This window comes from Bos indicus x Bos taurus, chromosome 12, assembly GCF_003369695.1.
Source record: "Bos indicus x Bos taurus breed Angus x Brahman F1 hybrid chromosome 12, Bos_hybrid_MaternalHap_v2.0, whole genome shotgun sequence".
NCBI lineage: Eukaryota > Metazoa > Chordata > Mammalia > Artiodactyla > Bovidae > Bos > Bos indicus x Bos taurus.
The window spans coordinates 49,799,337-49,820,818 of NC_040087.1; the positions used below are offsets into that span (position 1 = coordinate 49,799,337).

The 21,482-nt window shown below is 41.6% G+C and overlaps 1 pseudogene; it reads left to right on the forward strand.

Annotated features, from left to right (window-relative positions):
• Nucleotides 1–220: 220 nt before the first annotated feature.
• Nucleotides 221–1,677, forward strand: LOC113902433 (annotated as a pseudogene).
• The last annotated feature ends 19,805 nt before the right edge of the window (nt 1,678–21,482 follow it).

Below are 21,482 nucleotides of genomic sequence, written 5' to 3' on the forward strand. Positions count from 1 at the left end.
TGTAATAAGGATTATAAAGAAAATAAAATTTACTTAGAAGGAGTTCTGGGTGAAAGATAATTGCCAGTGTTAACAGTGTAAACTTGTTCTCAGAACCTTCCTGCCGCCACGTTCGGACCTCACTGCTTCAGCCTCCGGGTCCTATTCTATCTTTCCACCCTGCGACCAGCAGCAGAGAAAAACTAATTCCATATTATGTTTTTGCCCCGTACACACTTTGAAGTGAGCAAAAGGATTAGAATAAATTTTAACAATGAGGGAAATCGTGCACATCCAGGCCGGTCAGTGTGGCAATCAGATCAGTGCCAAGTTCTGGGAGGTGATCAGTGATGAACATGGCATCAACCCCACCGGCACCTATCATGGGGACAGCAACCTGCAGCTGGACTGCATCTCCGTGTAATACAATGAAGCCACAGGTGGCAAATATGTCCCTTGTGCTATCTTGGTGATCTAGAACCCAGAACCATGGACTCTGTTCGCTCAGGTCCTTTTGGTCAGATCTTCAGACCAGACAACTTTGTTTTTGGTCAGTCCGGGGCAGGCAACAACTGGGCCAAGGGCCACTATACAGAGGGAGCCAAGCTGGTTGACTCGGTCCTGGATGTGGTTCGGAAGGAGGCCAAGAGCTGTGACTGCCTGCAGGGCTTCCAGCTGACCCACTCGCTGGGTGGGGGCACTGGCTCCGGAATGGGCACCTTGCTCATCAGCAAGATCCGTGAAGAGTATCCTGACCGCATCATGAACACCTTCAGCATGGTGCCCTCACCCAAAGTGTCCAACACTGTGGTTGAGCCCTACAACGCCACCTTCTCTGTCCATCAGCTGGTGGAGAACACTGATGAAACCTACTGCATTGAGAACGAGGCCCTTTACAACATATGTTTCCACACCCTCAGGCTGACCGTGCCAACCTACGGAGACCTGAACCACCTCGTCTTGGCCACATGAGTGGAGTCACCACTTGCCTCCACTTCCCTGGCCAGCTCAATGCTAACCTCCGCAAGCTGGCCTTCAACATGGTGCCCTTCCCACGCCTCCACTTCTTCGTGCCTGGCTTTGCCCCTCTAACCAGCCATGGCAGCCAGCAGTATCGGGCCCTCACTGTCCCTGAGCTCACCCAGCAGGTCTTCGATGCCAAGAACATGATGGCTGCCTGTGACCCCCACCATGGCCAGTACCTCAGCATGGCTGCTGTGTTCTGTGAGCAGATGTCCATGAAGGAGGTGGATGAGCAGATGCTCAACGTGCAGAACAAGAACAGGAGCTACTTTATGGAATGGATCCCCAACAGCGCCAAGACAGCTGTTTGCGACATCCCACCCCGTGGTCTCAAGATGGCAGTCACCTTCATTGGCAACAGCATGGCCATCCAGGAGCTGTTCAAGTGTATTTCAGAGCAGTTCACGGCCATTTTCTGCCGGAAGGCCTTCCTCCACGGGTACACAGGTGAGGGCATGGACGAGATGGAGTTCACCGAGGCTGAGAGCAACATGAACGACCTCGTCTCCAAGTACCAGCAGTACCAGGATGCCACCGCAGAAGAGGAAGAGGATTTCAGTGAGGAGGCCGAAGAGAAGGCCTAAGGCCAAGTCCCTGTCACCTTAGGCTTCTTAATCCCCTCAGCCTTCTTCCTCAACGACCCCTTTCCTCTCCCTCAGAATTTGCATTTTCTGCCTCTATCTTGTTTTTCTTTGGGGGGAGGGGATTCTAGAACAGTGCCTGGCACATAATAGGCGCTCAATAAATATTTGTTGTTTGTTGAATGTCTCTTCTCTCTTTACACTCTTGGGGAGCCTAGATTTCTGCCATTCTGGGTAACCCTGTCATTTTCCTTCTGGTGCCCACTCCTCCCATCTGTCCAGTTAACATTTCCCTCTCTGTTTTCGAGATAGCTCTCCAAGAGGCTGGGTTTCCTCAAATCTCATTTAGAACCGGGTGCTGAAAACCTGCATCAGTGACTGCCATCCTAGGCCAGTGTGCTGGCCCAGGGGAAGGAAACTGAGCAGTGGGTAGAAGTCCCTACCAGAAAAGGTTCGGTTTGGAGAGGGGCATCCAGGGTACCGAAGTCCTAGGTGCCAAGTATCTCCCTGCTCCTCTCAGCTTCTGCAGAGGTGTTGACAGTATTATCTTCATTTTCAGACTCCTTCCAAGCTCTGTCCTGAGCTATTACCTTTGCAAGTTTCTGGCCCCCACCCTGTCAAGTGGGAATCCCTTCCTCTTCCACTTTATCTCCTTCATAATAACATTGGATTCCCTCCTTTCCCCTGTTTGAGAAAGGGGATCAAGAGAAGCAAGAGATAGCCTTGGTCTCTAAGCCTCCAGAAAACCCCTTCCCACCCCATCTTTTCTTACCAAAAAAAAAAAATATATATATATATATATACAGCCCCTTCTGTACCTATATGGAAAGGTATGTGCTGCCACCTAAACGTCATTCCCCAGACAGGGGACAGAACACCTTCCATCTTTTGGCAAACATCTCTTCTGCTACTGCTTCCCCGCCTCTTGATTTTGTCCTATTCTACACTTCAGATTCTATTGTGATGAATTTGCTGCTTTTTTTCATATTGAAAAGATGACATTGCCCCAAGAGCCAAAAATAAATGGGAACTGAAAAGAAAAGAAAAAAAAAAAGAGTGTAAACTTTATTATTTGGAGAACTGGAAAAAATTAATCAATCAAGAGTCCCATAAGTAAAAAGAAAGATAAATAAGTATTTCACTGAACACTTAGAAAACATCCTTTTATATATCTTCAAAGTCCTGCCTGCTGCTTTTAGTTTCTCTGAGGAAACCTTTCTCTTCAGAATGGAAGAGCTACTGCAAAAGATTAAAGCTTAAGAATTTAGGGGTAGTGTGTGCTTAAGATTCCTGGTCAGTACCTGGTACTATGTACAAAATTATTTTTATAGTAGGAAAAACAATGATAAGGAAGGTCAGAATAGCTGGGGTTTGGGAATAATTGCTTGGTTGAGATCTATAAAAAGCTATTAAATCAATGCACTAGAGGATGACACATTTTTGTTATTCTATATGAGCATGAGCATAATAGTTCAACTCCGGGAGATAGTGAAAGACATGGAAGCTTGGCATGTCGCAGTCCATGGGGTCGCAGAGTCGGACATGACAGAGCAACTGAACAGTAAGTATGCAGACTGATTCTGGGCTTCAGCATATTATCACTTAATATATTTCTGTTCTAGAGTTGCAAATCCACTAACTAAATTTTAACGTATTTGTTGTTCAGTTGCCAAATTGTGTCCAGTTCTTCGTGACTGCAGCACACCGGGCTTCCCTGTCCTTCACTATCTCCATACAATAAACTACTAGAGTATGTGTGTGAAATAATATTAAAAATCCTTACTTTCCAGGCTGGGTACTCATGAACCAGCAATGAAAAAGAAAAGATTTTTTAAAAGCCTGTGTTCAAAAAGCACACCTGCTACTTGAAACATTTTAAGAATTAATTCTTCCAGTATGGGTTATTTCATTCTCATATTGTGATCAGCAAGGTAAAACTTGGCTTTGATAATATACAAACAATTTACATAAGACACGTATAGCTCAGACCCTATTATATGTTTGCATAAATGTAAATATGATTTTAAGATCCCTTCTTCCTTGCTTCACTGATAATTTTCCCGAAGACAGACCAACAATGTTCCTACATTAATTAATCCATTTATAAAAACAGACGGAGCAAAACAAAGCCCATTGTCCTTGCCCTCATGGAACTCATTGAAAATTAAATAAGAATATCCTGCCATAGTTCTCCTGCCCTTAGCAGAGGAAGAGAGGTGTATCAATCAGGGACCCAGTAGGAAACAATTGACAAGTTCTAAAAGGTGGTTGAACAGAGTGTGAAGAAGGAAACACCTTGCAAAGATTAGAGGCAGTTAACGGAGACCGCTGAGGAGTGATGAAGAAATCTGAAGGCCAGGAATCAACTTATCTGTGTCGGGGACTGAATTAATGTCATTTCTAGGCTAAAATCTCTGCAGAGAATTTAATCCGTGCTCCCAAAAGTTTTGAATTTCAGGAGAACTTGCCTTGGCTCTTGGTATTTCACTGATCACAATATTTAGACCCCAAATAACCTTTTGAGCAAAGCCCAAGGAGCAAACATATTACAATAAAAATGTATGTCATAAGTGAATTAATACTTACAGAAGAATAATAATCATTGCAATTCATTGTGGGTAGTAGGAATTCTAAAGACTACCTTACCTCATTCCCATTTAAAAGTTAATGAAAAAAATTTTTTTGAATAAATGAGCAGAGAAATGTAATGTAAATAAAGCTCCCCCAAAAGAAGATGGTTGTGACCAAATGTTTTGGTCTATAGGCACAAAAGTTAAGCTACTTAATCAGGAGAGTTTCAAATGACCTTGATTTCTTTTCTTTCCAAATTGATTATAGAGTAACTCTTACACAGAGAACCATAACCACAGAGGGACCCTTTTAACCCAAAGCCTACATGAAGAAAATTGCTGCTATGGCTGCCAGAGGCCCAAGAATCATGGGCAGGAATAGGATGCTCAGCTGACTATACAGTAAGACTCTTCTCTCACCTTCTTCTGCCAGACCTGATGGTCTTGTTTGCTTCCCTCTTGCATGGAGAGGGGTCTGGAAACTCATGACCGGTGGCTGAAGATCTGAGAATGGATGAAGAACAAGGGAAGGATTCAATAATAAAAATGAAGAAACTGAAGTCTCACCAAGGGCAGAGACATCTATCTGAATTATAAAGAAGATAATAAAAAGGCACTGTGACATTCGTGATAGACAAAAAGAAATTTTGCTGTTAACAAGATGCCTCATTTCAATATCCTCAGGAGCATTAGTTTTATACCCAGAATATCACAACTTTTCATATCTATACTGAAAGACCACTCCAGGCATAGGCAAACTGTGGTTTCCCTTTCATCCCTCTTTTTGAGCTCATGGGTGGGTGTCCTTGTGATCTAGTCATGAGTCTAAATTCAGTGATTTGAATGGCAATGCACTGTATTTTAAGATGCTATTTTCAAACAGTTACAAGGATGGGTTAGATGAAGACATGATCTTTACAGGTGTTTATTGCTGATTTTGTTACCCCTTATCAACTACTACTGGTTGCTGTACTTTATCAATTTGTAAAAACTAGAAATGAAAAGAGATCCATATAGAAAATAGAAATGGATGCCTCACACCAGAGGGACGCTAATGTAGACTCATTCATCACAAAATTTTCAATCAGGCTGATAAAGATTCAAGCAGAAGTTTTCCCAGAAAACAGGCACAGCAGAGATCAAGGGGATCTGATGTAAAAACTCCTATGGGCAACAACTCAGTCTTTACTTACCTGTCCCAGTATTTTTCATTTTGAAGGGAATTAAGCCTCTGACTGTGTGGATCACAATAAACTGTGGAAAATTCTGAAAGAGAAGGGAATACCAGACCACCTGACCTGCCTCTTGAGAAGCCTATATGCAGGTCAGGAAGCAACAGTTAGAACTGGACATGGAACAACAGACTGGTTCCAAATAGGAAAAGGAGTATGTCAAGATGGTATATTGTCACCCTGCTTATTTAACTTATATGCAGAGTACATCATGAGAAACGCTGGACTGGAAGAAGCACAAGCTGGAATCAAGATTGCCGGGAAAAATATCAATAACCTCAGATATGCAGATGACACCACCCTTATGGCAGAAAGTGAAGAGGAACTAAAAAGCCTCTTGATGAAAGTGAAAGAGGAGAGTGAAAAAGTTGGCTTAAAGCTCAACATTCAGAAAACGAAGATCATGGCATCTGGTCCCATCACTTCATGAGAAATAGATGGGGAAACAGTGGAAACAGTGTCAGACTTTATTTTGGGGGGCTCCAAAATTACTGCGGATGGTGACTGCAGCCATGAAATTAAAAGACGCTTACTCCTTGGAAGAAAAGTTATGACCAACCTAGATAGCATTTTGAAAAACAGAGACATTCCTTTGCCAACAAAGGTCCGTCTAGTCAAGGCTATGGTTTTTCCAGTGGTCATGTATGGATGTGAAAGTTGGACTGTGAAGAAAGCTAAGCACTGAAGAATTGATGCTTTTGAACTGTGGTTTTGGAGAAGACTCTTGAGAGTCCCTTGGACTGCAAGGAGATCCAACCAGTCCATTCTAAAGGAGATCAGCCATGGGTGTACTTTGGAAGGAATGATGCTAAAGCTGAAACTCCAATACTTTGGCCACCTCATGCAAAGAGTTGACTCATTGGAAAAGACTGTGATGCTGGGAGGGATTGGGGGCAAGAGGAAAAGGGGATGAGATGGCTGGATGGCATCACCGACTCGATGAATGTGAGTTTGAGTGAACTCCGGGAGTTGGTGATGGACAGGGAGGCCCGGTGTGTGTGATTCATGGGGTCGCAAAGAGTTGGACACGACTGAGCGACTGAACTGAATGCAGAGAAGCACCATTGCCATAGAAGGCAACTGCAACAGACGTGAGGACTGAGCAATCAAAATCAGTGAATATAACACCCAAAATATAGCACATTCATTTCTGTAAAGTCACAAATTTGCTTCTTCTAAAACCACTAGAATCAGTATGTGTGTGTAAGCTGTGTGTAAACAATTGGTTTCATCAGTATCATACTACCTGAAGAATGCCTTCAAGATACTAAATATCTTGAGTGCCTGTGTCTCTTCTGATTGACAATTTCTGATAGTTCTTTCCCAAAACACAATATATATATTTTCCCAACATGACAGCAGATTTCACACCTAGAACTGCATGACAGAAAACTCTCTGTGTCTTCATCCAAATAGTTCCAAGTTCACAGGGAGAACAGAGATTAACCTGCTGTCATTTTCTTTTATAAATAGTATTCTAAAGACACAAGGTAGAGTAGCTATTTTTTAGCTATAAGAAATGCTTTTTGTTTTTTCTTGCTCCTTAATCTGCATGTTGAGAAATCTTCCCAAGGGTTCAAAAAAATTGGGGGACCCTTCCCAGAGCAAAACTGTGAAGCATGAAAACTTTGGCTGACTTTTCCATATGAACCTCATCTTTATTTTTTAACAAGAGAATAGTACCAAACACACACACACACACACACACACACACACACACACACACACACTCTTGGTTAAGTAGAAAACATTGACTTAGGTAAGACTAATTTATAAAAGGCTTATGATTAAACCAACATTGATTAGTAAACATTTGTTACAAAAAGTACTCACTACTTTTTGTAAATTCTCAAATATATAATAAATTATATGTTATAGTATCTAGTGTAAAAGCTAAACTGATAATTAGGTAACTTCACTGAAAAAAAAATAAGACTCAGGGACATATATTCAAATTAAAATCTACCCTTTCCCTCTCCCAAATGTTCCCGCAAGTACAATTATATGCATCTTATTGTGCAGACAGAAGGGACCAAGTGTCTCCATGAAAAGTCATCTTAAATACATTTGGTTCAAGATAGCCATCTGAATTCACATCTCTAATTCCACTTTCTCTACAGATTCCCATTCAAATATCTAAAGAAATATAATCAACAACCACTGCTGGAAATTAGGTAGGAGCGCAATCCACTTACTAGAAAGTTTCAACAGCTTTCCAAAAGAACAAGATTGAGGCATAGGCCTACCAAACTAAAATTGCTAGAAGTGATGTAAAAAGCTGTGCAGGGAGTAGTTGAGAGAACCCCGTCATAACTTAGTTAACCCCTTCTTCACCCCTCCCCAGTAACTCAGCTAGTAAACTATCTGCCTGCAATGCAGGAGACCCCAGTTCAGTTCCTGGGTCAGGAAGACCTGCTGGAGAAGGGACAGGCTACCCACTCCAGTATTGTTGAGCTTTTCTTGTGGCTTAGCCAGTAAAGAATCTGCCTGCAATGCTGAAGACCTGGATTCGATCCCTGGGTTGCAAAGATGCCCTGGAGAAGGGAATAGCTACCCACTCCAGTATTCTGGCCTGGGGAATTCCAAGGACTGTATACGCCATGGGGTGGCAAAGAGTCAGACACAATTTAGAGACTTTCACTTTCACCCTTCAAAACAAAAGTGAAAGAGGGTTATTAGCCCCTAGAAGGCAGTGATAATCTAATCAATCACACAAAATGTCAGGAAGTGGCCAGACTCCAGAACCCTCATAGATCCACTTAAGCATCTCTGGCTTCTACCTGGCACTGAGCAAAATGGTAAGTTGAGCAGTTGGGGACATTACTGTTCCCAATATGGGTCCATTTTCCTGTTGGGGCAGTTACCTTCAGGAGACTGAGGAAGTATCCTCAGCCAATGAAAGAAGGGGAGAATTTTGCCCTTCTGATTCCACCTTCATAGATGATATGACTATTCTGCTAAAATACCAATGTATTTCATATTTATCTTTATTAATAAAGATTAAAAGCTGAACAAAATTAATTAGAAAATAGAAAGTCAATAAAATCAACTAATCAAAGAGCTATTACTTTGAAGCAAACAAACAATACAGTGAATAAAGCCTTGTTAAGGCTAACTGATCAAAAGAAAGAAAAACAGAAATATAACCAGAATTATCTTATTTCTGAAATATAATTATTTAAAATTTATCTCAATATATTTAAAAATAAAGAATCTTCCAGGAAAATATGATATATCAAAACCATGGTTTTGACTTGACTAATATGGTTTGATATGACTAATAGATAGTCATTCAGAATGGTCCAATAATCACAGATTTTAAGTTGCCAAAGAAATACCACCTTCCTCACCTCTGTTCATCTAACCTAGATATTTTAATGGTTTAAAAATCTGATCATTTCTGTAGTATTACTGTTCTAGAGCACAGAAAAACAAAACAGAGATAATTACAATTGTTTTTATTTAGTTAACTGGCTGAGCCTACTACCAAAAACCAAAAAGAAAAAAAAAAAAAACATAGAATAAAACTACAGAGCAACTTCATTTGTGGATACATATTAAATATTTCCAAACTATTATCAATGATGTCTAGCAGCGAAGTAGGTATATATTGATAGGTAGGTAGATTGATAAGTAGTTTTACTGTTAGTAAAAAAGATATACATTCTCCTTATAGAAACCAAACAACTCAAAAAAACAAAACAAAAATCACTTGAATTTCCATTATCAAGGTACAACCACTGCTAACATTTGGATAAACATTCCTCCCTTTTCCCTATATATATACATATATATAGTTGAGTGTAAACAATTTTGTGTGAAGGGAATCATTATATATGTACATAATATATGAAAACTGATAATTTTACTCAACAATATGTCATGGACATTCATCCATGTCAATAAATATAGATCTACACCATTTGTAATGGTCACCTATTATTCAATTGTTTTTATGTACCATAATTTATTTAACCATTTTAATGGATATATGGGTTGTTTCCAATTTGGTGCCACTATAAATAGCTCTATGATACACTCCTTGGGCATAAATCTCTCCCCATTTTGTGATTACTCTTTAAAAATAAGGTTGCTGCAGGGAATTCTACTCAATACTCTGTAATGAGCTATATGGGAAAAGAATCAGTTATATATATATAACTGATTCACTTTGCCGTACACCTAAGTTTAACACATTGTAAATCAACTATATGCCAATAAAAATTAATTAAAAATAAAATTAAATTTAAAAGTAAAAGGTTGCTGAATCATATAGCATATATTTCTAATACTTTTCTACGACTAGATTGCCTTCTGGAAAAGCTAGGAAAGTGAAAGTGTTAGTTGCTCAGTCGTGTCTGACTCTTTGCAACCCCATGGACTGTAACCTGCCAGGCTCCTCTGTCTATGGCATTCTTCAGGCCAGAATACTGGAGTGGGTCACCATTCCCTTCTCTAGGGGATCTTGCTGTCCCAGGGATCAAACCCAGGTCTCCTGCATTGAAGCTCGATTCTTTCCATCTGAGCCGCCAGGGCTTATACCTATTTATAGTTCTATCAACTGTGCTTGAGAAAACAATCGCCTCACACCCTCACCAGCCCACGGTATTGTCAATTGTCTGGTAGCAGACAATGACTTGAGAAAGGTTAAGACCAACTGTGTAGTAACTTAACTCGTCATTTCTAACATGTATTTATTCAAGAAATAATATATTAAATGCCCATAGGTACCAGAAGTTGGGCCAGGCCTAACCAGTGCTTATTGTCAATAATCAACGAGAGAGGTGTGGTCACTGGCCTCAAAAAAAAACATTTCCTGAGAGGGGTGCGAAGACACTAAATTAACAAATGAATAACAAGAAAATAATCTCATGTTGAGATTAGTGGTTGGCAGGAAACTAAGGTATTTTAAGAACAACAGGAGAAGGACCTACTTTGGACAGGAGAATTGGAAATTGCATTTCTGAAGAAGTGATGCTTCACCAGAGATAAGAAATATGGAGCAAAATAGGCCCTAAAGCAGAGGGAACCACCCAAAATGGATCTAAGGCCAGAAAAGATTCTAAGGCAAGAAAGAAAGTATATTCAAGGAAAGTAGGGAGGTCAGCATAGCTAGAGAATAGCAGAATAAAGAGAGACTTGAGGGGGAGGCAGGAACCAGGCCAGGCACAGCCTTGAAGACCATAGTGAAGATGCTGAGCTATCTTCTAAGTACTGTGGGAAGATGCTGAAGGACTTTAAGTATGATAGAATTAGATGTACCTTGTACAAAGTCTCATTATCAACCCTCTGAAGATTAGTTGAGTGGTTCTTGGCTTAGAGAGGTGAATAAAGAGTGATACTATTCACTGAAATGGGGAGGCCCGGGTGAGAATAGGTGTGAGGGTAGATAAATGGCCATTTTACATGTGTGCAGGCAGCTTCCCCCGTGGCACGAGTGTAACGCACCCACCTGCCAATGCAAGAGACCCAAGAGAAATGGGTTCGATCCCTGGTTTGGGAAGATCCCCTGGAGGAGGACACAGCAACCCACTTCAGTATCCTTGCCTGGAGAATCCTATGGACAGAGGAGCCTGGCAGGCTACAGTTCATAGGGTTGCAAAGAGTCGGACAAGACTGAAGTGACTTGGCATGCATGCATGGACGTATGAAGGTAGAAATGTTCGTGAATCATCCAAGTGAAGATGCAACATGTATAGCACTGGCATGCATAAGTTTAGGGCTCAGATTTTTAAAAAGCTGATATATATTTGGGAGTTTTCACCATAGGGTTGGTATGTAATTGGATAGGTTTATCTAGGGAAAGAGTAAACATTGAGAAGAGATTAGGGGAAAAAAAATAATTAAAAATAAGAGGCACACCAGAGTGTAAAATTACGGTCAAAGAGAAAAGACTAGAAGGAGATAGGAGTAATGTCAATAATAATGTCAGAGATGTCAGTAATTGACAACTTTTTAACTAAAAATATTTTAAGCTGTATAAACCAGGAATACAAGGATTTTAGGACTCAGAAAATACCCATGCCATTTTTCACACTAGAAAAATAAGGACAAATCATGTGGTCAGTTTTTTTGACCTTTTAGATTTCACTACTTCAGACTTTGTGCAAAATAGTGTTGAGTCCTCTGAGGTCACCTTGGACCAAGGAGAAGATGAGAAAGCTGTCCACTCCCTGATGTAAGTGGCTGAGAGCTCCTCAGTGCGGGGCAGAGAGGAGATAGAAAGAAGCTGGAATGTGCCAGGGATGGGGGACTGGCTCCCATCTCCTCCCACCAAGAAAAGCATGCAAATGTTCTCCATAACCATGACCTCCAGTACCAGTGGTATGAGAAGAATCCATGCTTCCTACTGGGGATCGAAGAATCTTTCCTTCCTTGGGAAAAACATAAAGCACTGGGCATCTTACCACAGGATCTGGCCTATTCATTCCTGTAAGTTTCTGATAGAAAATACCAGCCTCTGGCAAACAATAGTCTTCACACATGTAGCCTCTGGTAAGTCAGGAAAATTTCCGTTATTGGTTTTCTTGTTCTTCAACATATAACTGGGAAAAGAGAACTCCAGGGGGATTCCTGATCAGAAGCATGAGTCTTTATGATAAAAAGATGCAATCACAGAGGATGGTACCTGTACAAGCAACACTTTAGACATTGTAATACAGCAAATTACAACGTTCTAGCCAAAACAACATTTAGATAATGATCAATTCCTATTACACTGGGTCAAATACAAGCCCCAAAGAATGGGAGACACATTTATCTTTCAGTGGCCTGTGCAAATCCCTTGGTGGAGGGTGGGGAGGGGATGCGAAAGATCACTTTTAAAAAATCAATATCTTTATTGATTAATCAAGCTACTGTGATTTATCGGGCACTCATTCATTTGTTTGTTACAGTCATCTCATGCATTGCCTCTGACTGTGATAAATGGTCTGGACTCTACTTTTGGAAAGAGAGAAGATTTTTAGCTGCTGTTCTTGCAGCGTGGGCCTTTTAGATGCCTGCATATCTGGTTCCATGGCAAGTTCAAACTTGCAGACTGCTGTGGAGTGTGGCCTTGAAAATATCAGACTCTCCCAATGTAAAGAGATCAAAAAGCAGCACACGCGGACATCACCTCTGGATTCTTCCAAAAGGAAAACAGGAAGCTGAACCAGAAGTATGCTTGATAGCCAGGACATATGATACTAACCTGGTGAGGAGTTACCATCACAGAACAAGCCTGGCTTTTGGGGGGTTATTTTCTGTGTGTTCTCATTATGTTGTGTGTGCTCAGTCATGTTCAACTCTTTGTGGCCCCATGGATTGTAGCCCTCCAGTCTCCTCTGTCTGTGGAATTTTCCAGGCAAGAATACTGGAGTGGTTGCCTTCTCCTCCAGGGCATCTTCCTGAGCCAGGAATCAAACACAAGTTTCTTGCATTCGCAGACAGATTCTTTACCACTGTACCACCTGGGAAGCCCCTCTTGTTTTGTTACCAATAGACTGATTTCTATAACTGCATTGTTTTACAAATGTTACATATCTTTATTTTTGTCTCCAAGGTCCCTTTTAACTGCATTCAGTAAATATGATCCTTCTTTGCCTCTGGATGAAAAGTCTATTGTAAGGTATTATTATTGCTTATTCTCTTTTCTTTAGTTGCTTATTCTTGGGTAATCGGTTCACTCTGATCATTTTAAGACAATGCAGTGGCACATGCAGTCATAAGAATGTCCAGTTCAAGATATCCAAATTCCAGACTTGAAAGTTCCCTGCTGGTCTAGTGGTTGGGATTCGGCACTTTCACTGCCATGGCCTGGGTTCAATCCGTGGTGGTTGGGGAACTGAGATCCCATGGTGCAACCAAAAATACTCCAGACCTGCCTTAGTGTTCTAGCTGCTCTCTTTTATGTAAGGGAAGGGAGCAAGGTACTTTCTGTAATCTCATCCCACAAGCTTCTGCCCCTACTTAACTCCCAGGTGCTGGGTCACAAGCTGAAGCAGGAGGGGTGAAAATGGACCAGTTCTTCCCCAGGTAGGAGGCTTTGCACACTCTGGTCCGGCCACATGGTGAAATCTGCATCCCCAAGACCCTGATGCTGGGAAAGATTGAGGGCAGGAGGAAAAGAGGGTGACAGAGGATAAGATGGTTGGATGGCGTCACCAACTCAATCAACATGAGTTTGAACAAACTCCAGAAGATGGTGAAGGACAGGGAAGCCTAGCATGCTGCAGTCCATGGGGCTGCAAAGAGTCAGACAAGACTGAGCGACTGAACACGTGGTACTCAGCAGACAAATAGAGGTGACATCTTCTCTCCAGGGATACTTGCACTGGCTCCTCAGAAATTCCCTGCTAGACTTGCTGGCCTATAGGTACTTTGTCCCTGGCCACGTAAATATCCATTCCAAGAGGCCTCTTGGAATCCTTTTCAGGCCTTGGCTATGCTTCAGAAGGGTTTCTGCTCACATTCCCCCCACTCTTCCTGCTGGCCTACTGGACCCTCAGTGAGCTTCTGGCTGATCTCTGTTCCTGATGGCCCACATCTAGACCTCCCTTCCCTTACAATCAGGAATTACAGATCAATTTCAATGGGACATCAAAGATGACCCAGCATCCTAGATTGCCCAAGTCAAGCCTGTTTTTACTACTGAAAGTACCATGAATCAGGAAACCTTGCAGTCCTGGGCAAACTGAGACCCTAGCATCAGGTTTTCCTGGCTGCACCTCTACTTCTCACCCCCTGATGGCTTCCAACAGTCAAACCCACCCAAGGCCACCATGTACTTGAGCTTTCTTGGTCCTAAGCCTGGTACTAGTTCTGTGTGTCTCCTAACCACAAAGCCTGGCTTTGAAAACTCAAGGAAATCCTCTTGAAGACCCTCTTGTTTGAGAATAGAAGGTAGCACCCCTGTCTGCTAAATCAGAGGTCACATCTCACACGCCCACAACAAGAAGCTACCAGGGTTCCAGGGAGGCTCTAGGTTTCTAAGATTACCCTCACTGGTGAACTGATGTGTTGAAAGCATCTTCTTGAGAATTTATTTCCAATTAAGTTCAATTAACTGGAAAGCTTACATCTTGTTTAAGTTATATGACACAGATTCACTCTTTCAAATGCAGGAAGCTGTAAGCAATAGACCCATTCCAGTGGGCTTCCCTACTGGCTCAGATGGTAAAGAATTCACCTGCAGCACAAGAGACTCAGGTTCGATCCCTGGGTGGGGAGAATCCCCTAGAGAAGTGCATGGTTACCCACTCCAATATTCTTGACTGGAGAATCCCATAAACAGAGCAGCCTGGTGCGCTACAGTCCATGAGATCACTAGAGTCAGACACGACTGAGCAACTAATACTGCTACTGCTACTATAAGCAACATACACCTCTAGGCCTCACCCACGATCCCTTTCTCCAAAGGAGCCTAACCTCCAAAGCTGTATGTCTCCTTTCCAGCTATATATCAGTGAAAATGACAATGCTTGAGGACCTAGGTGGATCACGAAGTGCCCATCCAAAGTGCCTTCTTGGGTGGCACAGAACAACTCAGCAGACCCCAGCAAGTCCACTTGGCACCAGGCTCACTATGGCAAGTGCCTGGACTTGGTGCTGGAGGTGAAACATGGTGCAAGAACATAACAGAGACTCTATTTGTATGGATAACAGTTCAGTGCCAGCATCTAGAGTTTCACAAATAATTTTTTCTCCACAGACTAAGGATTCCCAGGTCTTTCCATTTCATATCATTACTAAGCTTAGCTGAAGTGGGGAAAAAAAAAAATATGCCTCATTCAGCTACTTTTTTTCTCATGCAGCTAGTAAAATAGCTCTGCTAGAACTGTAGTTGACACTTGGGCCTCTGGGACTAACTTGCAAATTTCCTTAAAATTCCACTATCAGTCAAAAGCTGCACTATTTCTCACTGCCATTTTCATTCTAAAAACTTGAGGCCTTTTGCTACCCAGGCCCAGATTCACACTAGAGATTCCAAGCGCCCAAACTGCAGTGTTCCCTGGACACTCCTCATGAAGTTCTTCTACCTCTCTTATCCTGGGCTCCTAGCCAAATTCCCACATCTCATGACTTTGTCCCTTCAACCCTGCACATCTGTTCCTGCTTTACGATTTTTTTTCCTAGTAGGCTGATTGCTCAGATCCTGCCAACCAGAAACAACTCTTCCTGATTCTTCCCAAGTTCTGTTTGTTTCTGCATGCAGAGAAAAACCTTCATGTGTTCCAGTTACCTACCTCAGCATCATTCTCATTATCAATGGTTCCCACTGACCTCTCCAAAATGATCATACCCTGGCTCAGGATGCCAGTACTCCAGGAGTTGTATTTGAGCATGCAGGTCTGCCTAGGCAGTACTAACATAAAACCACAAAATATCAGTAATCAAAAAAAACTTCGGTTCATTGGGTTGCAGCCAGATGAAGATAATCTCAATTTCACACAAGACTTTATGAAGGCTGTAATATGCAAAAGAGCTGATGCCAGAGCTCACATGCATAGCGGGCAGTATAATGATGCCTTTTCTTCAATCATCCTTAATACAAGCTGATGCCATAGTGACCCAACCTCCTCCTCTATGAGGACAGAAAGAGAACAAGAATATCAAGGTCATGGCGCAACATATACAAATGTGAAATCACTACATTGTACGCAGGAAACTAATATAATATTGCATGTCAAATATACTTCAATAAATTGTTTTAAAATAAAAACCAGCAAAATAAAATTTTAAAAAAAGAATCTCAAGGTGTCTGTCTGATGAGTGCCACACATTCCAATATGTGTAATAATAAGGAAAATGAACTCTGGTACAAAGACTCTAAGTTAAAGAATGGGAGGTTATAGAAGTTTGGTCCACAGGTAGTTCACTGACGACCTCTGAGGAGAAATGCCTCCAGTGCCATTTTTCAGGAAGTATACAGAGCCCCAGGGTTGGGGTGGAAATTAAGACAGACGTGGCCTCAATGCTCACAGGCCATACCAGAGTAGGTAAACTAGTATTAAACAAGCAGTTATTATAACGCACAATCACTCCCGTAATAAGACGAGTAGGGTTTTATAGGAACATATAAGAAGAAATACGTAAGGAATGAAACAGGGATGGTGGCTGGTCAAGGAACCCCTCTCTAGGGAAATAATAGCCTGGACTAAATAGACTGGCAGGCACAAGTGCCATACTATTGGATGGAGGGACGGATGGATGAATGAATGAATGAAACTACAAATGAGCTAAATACCATCACAGATGCTCAAGGTGCTTGAACTAAATTTTTGCTTCACTATGATCATTTGATTTTGAGACTATGTAAGTAAATAATATGTCACTGAATTGATATAAGCATCCCTCATACACTGATCCTTCAAAATTACCCATCCCATTAGGGGAAATAAGTATAACATGCTTATTTAATTATTGTGATGAATATATCTTAACACTTATGAATACCTTACAAATATTCATTTTGCTCTATATTAACTTAGTAGTTTGTAGTTGAATTTAGATGGAGATTGTTCTCTTTCACCTAAAATTTCCACTTACTTAACTTTAAAAATACATTCCATTAGAACCATAAGACTCAGTTGCAATGACTCAGTATATCCTTCACGAGAGCTGATTCTCCAACATTTTATTACATCTCTGGAAATTTTCAACTAGTAAGGCTTTGTTTCAAAAAGTTTAGAAAAGCAAAAACGAATACTGGCAGCCCCATGAAAATGGAAAGAGGAGAGTCCTCCAACAAAAGTACAAAATCCTTTTAGATTCACAACGTGTCACAGTCCCTGGCTACGTGCCTCCAGTGTGCGGGGTAGCTGGAAACACGGCCCATGCTCACTGCCAGCGTCACTCCACCTACCAACAGGACAAAAATGTTCCCGGAGACCGAACACGTTTCAGAATGGGTAAGCATTCTTCATCAGTAGTTTCTAGTGTCTTTTTCCACCTAACCTCTCTCCCTAGTCTTTCAGGGGAGCAGAGGAAAATAGGTCTCTGAGGCATTTGCGTGTTTGTTCCTTCCAGATACTGTCAAAGTGACAGGAGCAGCCAGCAATCATTTGAACTGTTCTCGTGAAAATGTATCTCCTCCCTGCTTTTGGCTTAGCAAGGCACTATTTTCCTTTAGTGGATGATGATGTGTTAAATAACCTATAGCAGATGGTGTAAAAATATTAGCCTCACTAGAAGAATTCTGGACGTGTTGAAAAAGTCACCCTAAAGGCATTTGCTCTCAAGTTTCCTCTCCATTTACTCCAGCCAAGGGCTCATAGGGTCTTCTTAGGGCTCTGAAGTCAGTGGCGACTAACATTGCTCAGCCAGCCTAAACATCACCCATGGTTGGAATGAACACTGTATTTAAAGATATAAAACATGAAGTTCACCTTCCAGAAGGAAGATGTTACTGACAGTTGTTTCTGCATTTAATTCTCCCCTCAGGTCTAAGAGTGCTCTCAAAATGTTCTTCCCATGACTCTTGTCAGTGCCCAAAGGAATGGCCTAAAGAACCATCCAGCCTTCATCTGAAGGAACTTCCAATATGTGGCAGGGAAGTGATGAAAAATTTGCATCAGAGACATGGCTTAAGGACATGAATCAATGAGTATGTATGGGGGCTTCCCTGCTGGCTCAGTGGTAAAGAAGCTTCCTGACAATGCAGGAGACATGTATTTGATCCCTGGTCTGGGAAGATACCACATGCTGTGAAGCAACTAAGCCTGTGCACCACAGTTATTGAGCCTGCGCTGTATAGTCTGTCCTCCATGACAAGAGAAGCCACTGCTATAAGGAGCCTTCACACCACAACTAGAGTGCAACCCCCACCCCACCGCAACAAGAGATAAAGGCTGAGCAGCGACAATGACCCAGCACAACCAAAAAGCAAAAAATAAATATTTTCAAAAATTGAGTACGTATGACTTGGAGAATTGTACCTACAAATACACCCCCTTGGGATGGCAGAATTCATTTTCATTATTAACTGTAATAATTATCTCTAGTCAAAGCTTCATGAAATTAGTAAAAGTTAAGTTGTATTTAGTGGCTATCTTATGATTTAGTAATTTTTTTACTAAAAAAAACTTTTTTAACTTTTATTAATTTAATTTGCATTCATTATTCAGAGAGCCACAAAGCAGCCAGCTTGTACCAAAATCATTAGGTCAGCAGAATGGACTTTCATCTCAATCTCAGTCTAATGGGAAATGATACCGTGTGTAATGTGCCAATGTGATGTCCAGTGGGAGTCTGTGCACTGAATGTAACCCATGTGCCTGACAGCCTCCAGTTTCTCCATGATCATGACGGACACTCAGAACCCTGGGAAACTCTCATGGTCAACACTCACAGCCTGGCCACAATTAAGGCACCTGGACACCATGAACTGACCATAGGATCATTACATGATATCAATTTCAGAATCCCAGGCCATCCCTCCTTCCCAAGACCCTCATCACTAGATGGATCTTTCCTGCACTGTCTTCTCCTCAAAGTTCCCACATCTTTTCCCCGTCCTCATTCTCTGCAATCAACTGGCTTCCAACTTCACTGTTAGTTGAAACGATTTGAAGAGAACTCCATAGCTCCCATAATCACATCCAAACACCTTCCTGTATTGGGGTCCAGATCCTCTGCTCTTGTTTCTGTCTTCTGTGCTCTTTCTGTACTCCTAAAGTTGTGGCTCAGTTGGTAAAGAATCTGCCTGCAATGTGGGAGACCTGGGTTTGATCCCTGGGTTGGGAAGATCCCCTGGAGAAGATATAGGCTACCCACCCCAGTATTCTGGCCTGGAGAATTCCATGGACTGTATAGTTCATGGGGTCTCAAGGAATCGGACACAACTAAGCGACTTTAATTTTCAAAGTCAGACAGCCAACATATATGCTGAACGGCATTCTCATTTATCCAGCATTATCACTCTAGCATTTCTCTTTCTCTTGCATCATCAATTCATCACCCTCACTGATTTTTCCCATTAGCCTAGGGAATACTCTCATTTCTCCCATTGTAAACTAAAAACAACCCTCTCACAATCCCATTTCACCCTTCAGCCACTCCCCATGTCTTTCCTCCTCCCTTTGCAGGAGAATTCCTTCAATTAGTTGCCGACCTCATCGCCTGCAATTCTTCTGTTTGCTCTTAGCCTATGTCATCAACCTTTTGCTCCCACAACTGCACACCAAAAAATGTACTTACTATTGTCACCTTTATGTTCTACTACACTTTTCACTTTCCTGCACTGGAGAAGGAAATGGCAACCCACTCCAGTGTTCTTGCCTGGAGAATCTCAGAGATGGGGGAGCCTGGTGGGCTGCCGTCTATGGGGTCACACAGAGTTGGACACGACTGAAGTGACTTAGCAGCAGCAGCAAATTGACCAAATCTTTGGGGATCATCCTTATCAATACATAAGCCAGCTCTGGGAATTGAGAAACAATGAAAGAATCCATCATCCGTCTTGATAAATTGAAGATTACGTCTCTGGGTCCTCTGCTCCCCCTATGATGCAAGATCTTTTTTCAACTGCAATTTCCTGAACAAACATATTACACAAATTAGCAGGTATATAGGTCAATGAATACCACCCTGAATAACACAAAATTGAATTTACTCCATTCCCTGCCTCTTGTGTACATACACAGTGAAGGGATTGGTGGGGCATGTCAGTTGGCATCTAAACCTCTTCCTGCCATATGGGGCAGTCGTCAAAAAGGCAACATTAATTTATTTGAACAGATTTGTGTCATTGTCTCTCTTAGGAAAAAGGGTCAGAAGAAAACTACTGCTTTTGTTCAAAAATATTCCCCTCCACTAGCCAGGCCTATAACTGACTACATTTGTTAAGTATTCATCTTTAAGGGTTAAAACATTGCTGTCCAATAAATTTATCAGTTACCTAGCCATCACATTAACAGATTTTTTAGGTACTTAATAAGTGACTGACATTCATTAATACATATCAGAGAGTAGGGCCCAGAGGAGGGAAAAGAGTTTGGGAGAGAGGAAAAACCCTAGTGGCATGAGGTCCTGGAGAGGAGTGAGGGGGAAACTGTCGCTTGGAGAGAGGGTTCCCTGGCCATGGCATCTAAGGAGCCAACACCAAAGGATGTGAAGACAAGACATAGAAAGAAGGGGCAGAAGAATACGGACACGCTCAGCTTTCTAAACACTTTTGCCCAAGAGTAATCCTGCCTTTAAGATGCTTGACCTTCATTCTTGCCTCTCAAGGCTACTGTCTTATTTTAAGCTTGTAAGAGATTACATTCTGATAGAAATGATAGCCCCCAGAACCTTTTAATACCTATTTTGAGTAAAGGAACAATAAAGTAGGTTATATTTGTTGACTTGAATTGGCTTCGCATCATCTTTTTCCCATTTAAATGTATATTCCTTACATTTTATTTGATTTATTTATCTTTTATTCCTTACATTTTAAATGCATCCTTCCTCCCCTTTTTGGTCTTTGTGTCTAGTATCCATTTTTTTGCTCAAATATTGCCTTTCTGTACAGGATGATGAAAGTTCCCCACCTTCCAACTTATTATTCTCTAGTTCAACATTTTCCATTCACATGTATATTATTTTCCCCAAATTACCTGATTATCTGTACTGCTTAAGCAAATATGGCTGTTTTGTTTGCTTGGGGTTTTCTTTTACTTTTTTTTTTTTTTTTTTTTGGCCTCACCAGTAAGCATGTGGATTTTAGTTCCCTGACCTTCAATCGAACCCACACCTCCTACATTGGAAGGATGGAATCTTAACCACTGGATCAGCAAGGACATTCCATGCAAATGGTTCTAATAAAGCCAATGTATTCTTAATTTCTGGTATATCAATTACCCTCATCTCAACTGGTAATAGAAATAATTCCTTAAAAAATCAGGTGGAGGGATTGAGGCCAACCTTGGAACAGGACAGAAATTAATCTTCTCAGGACTGCAGTTCCCAACCTTAAGCTCAATAGAAGGGTTAGAGCTGGGATCTTAGGATGTTAAAATCAGAGTGAAATTTAGAAAGGACTGTCACACACCAACACTTCAGCATGCTGATAACAAGATGGATGGGCAGAAAAGTTGGAGAGATTTTTGTCCACAGTTTTAAAGCTGCTACTGCTA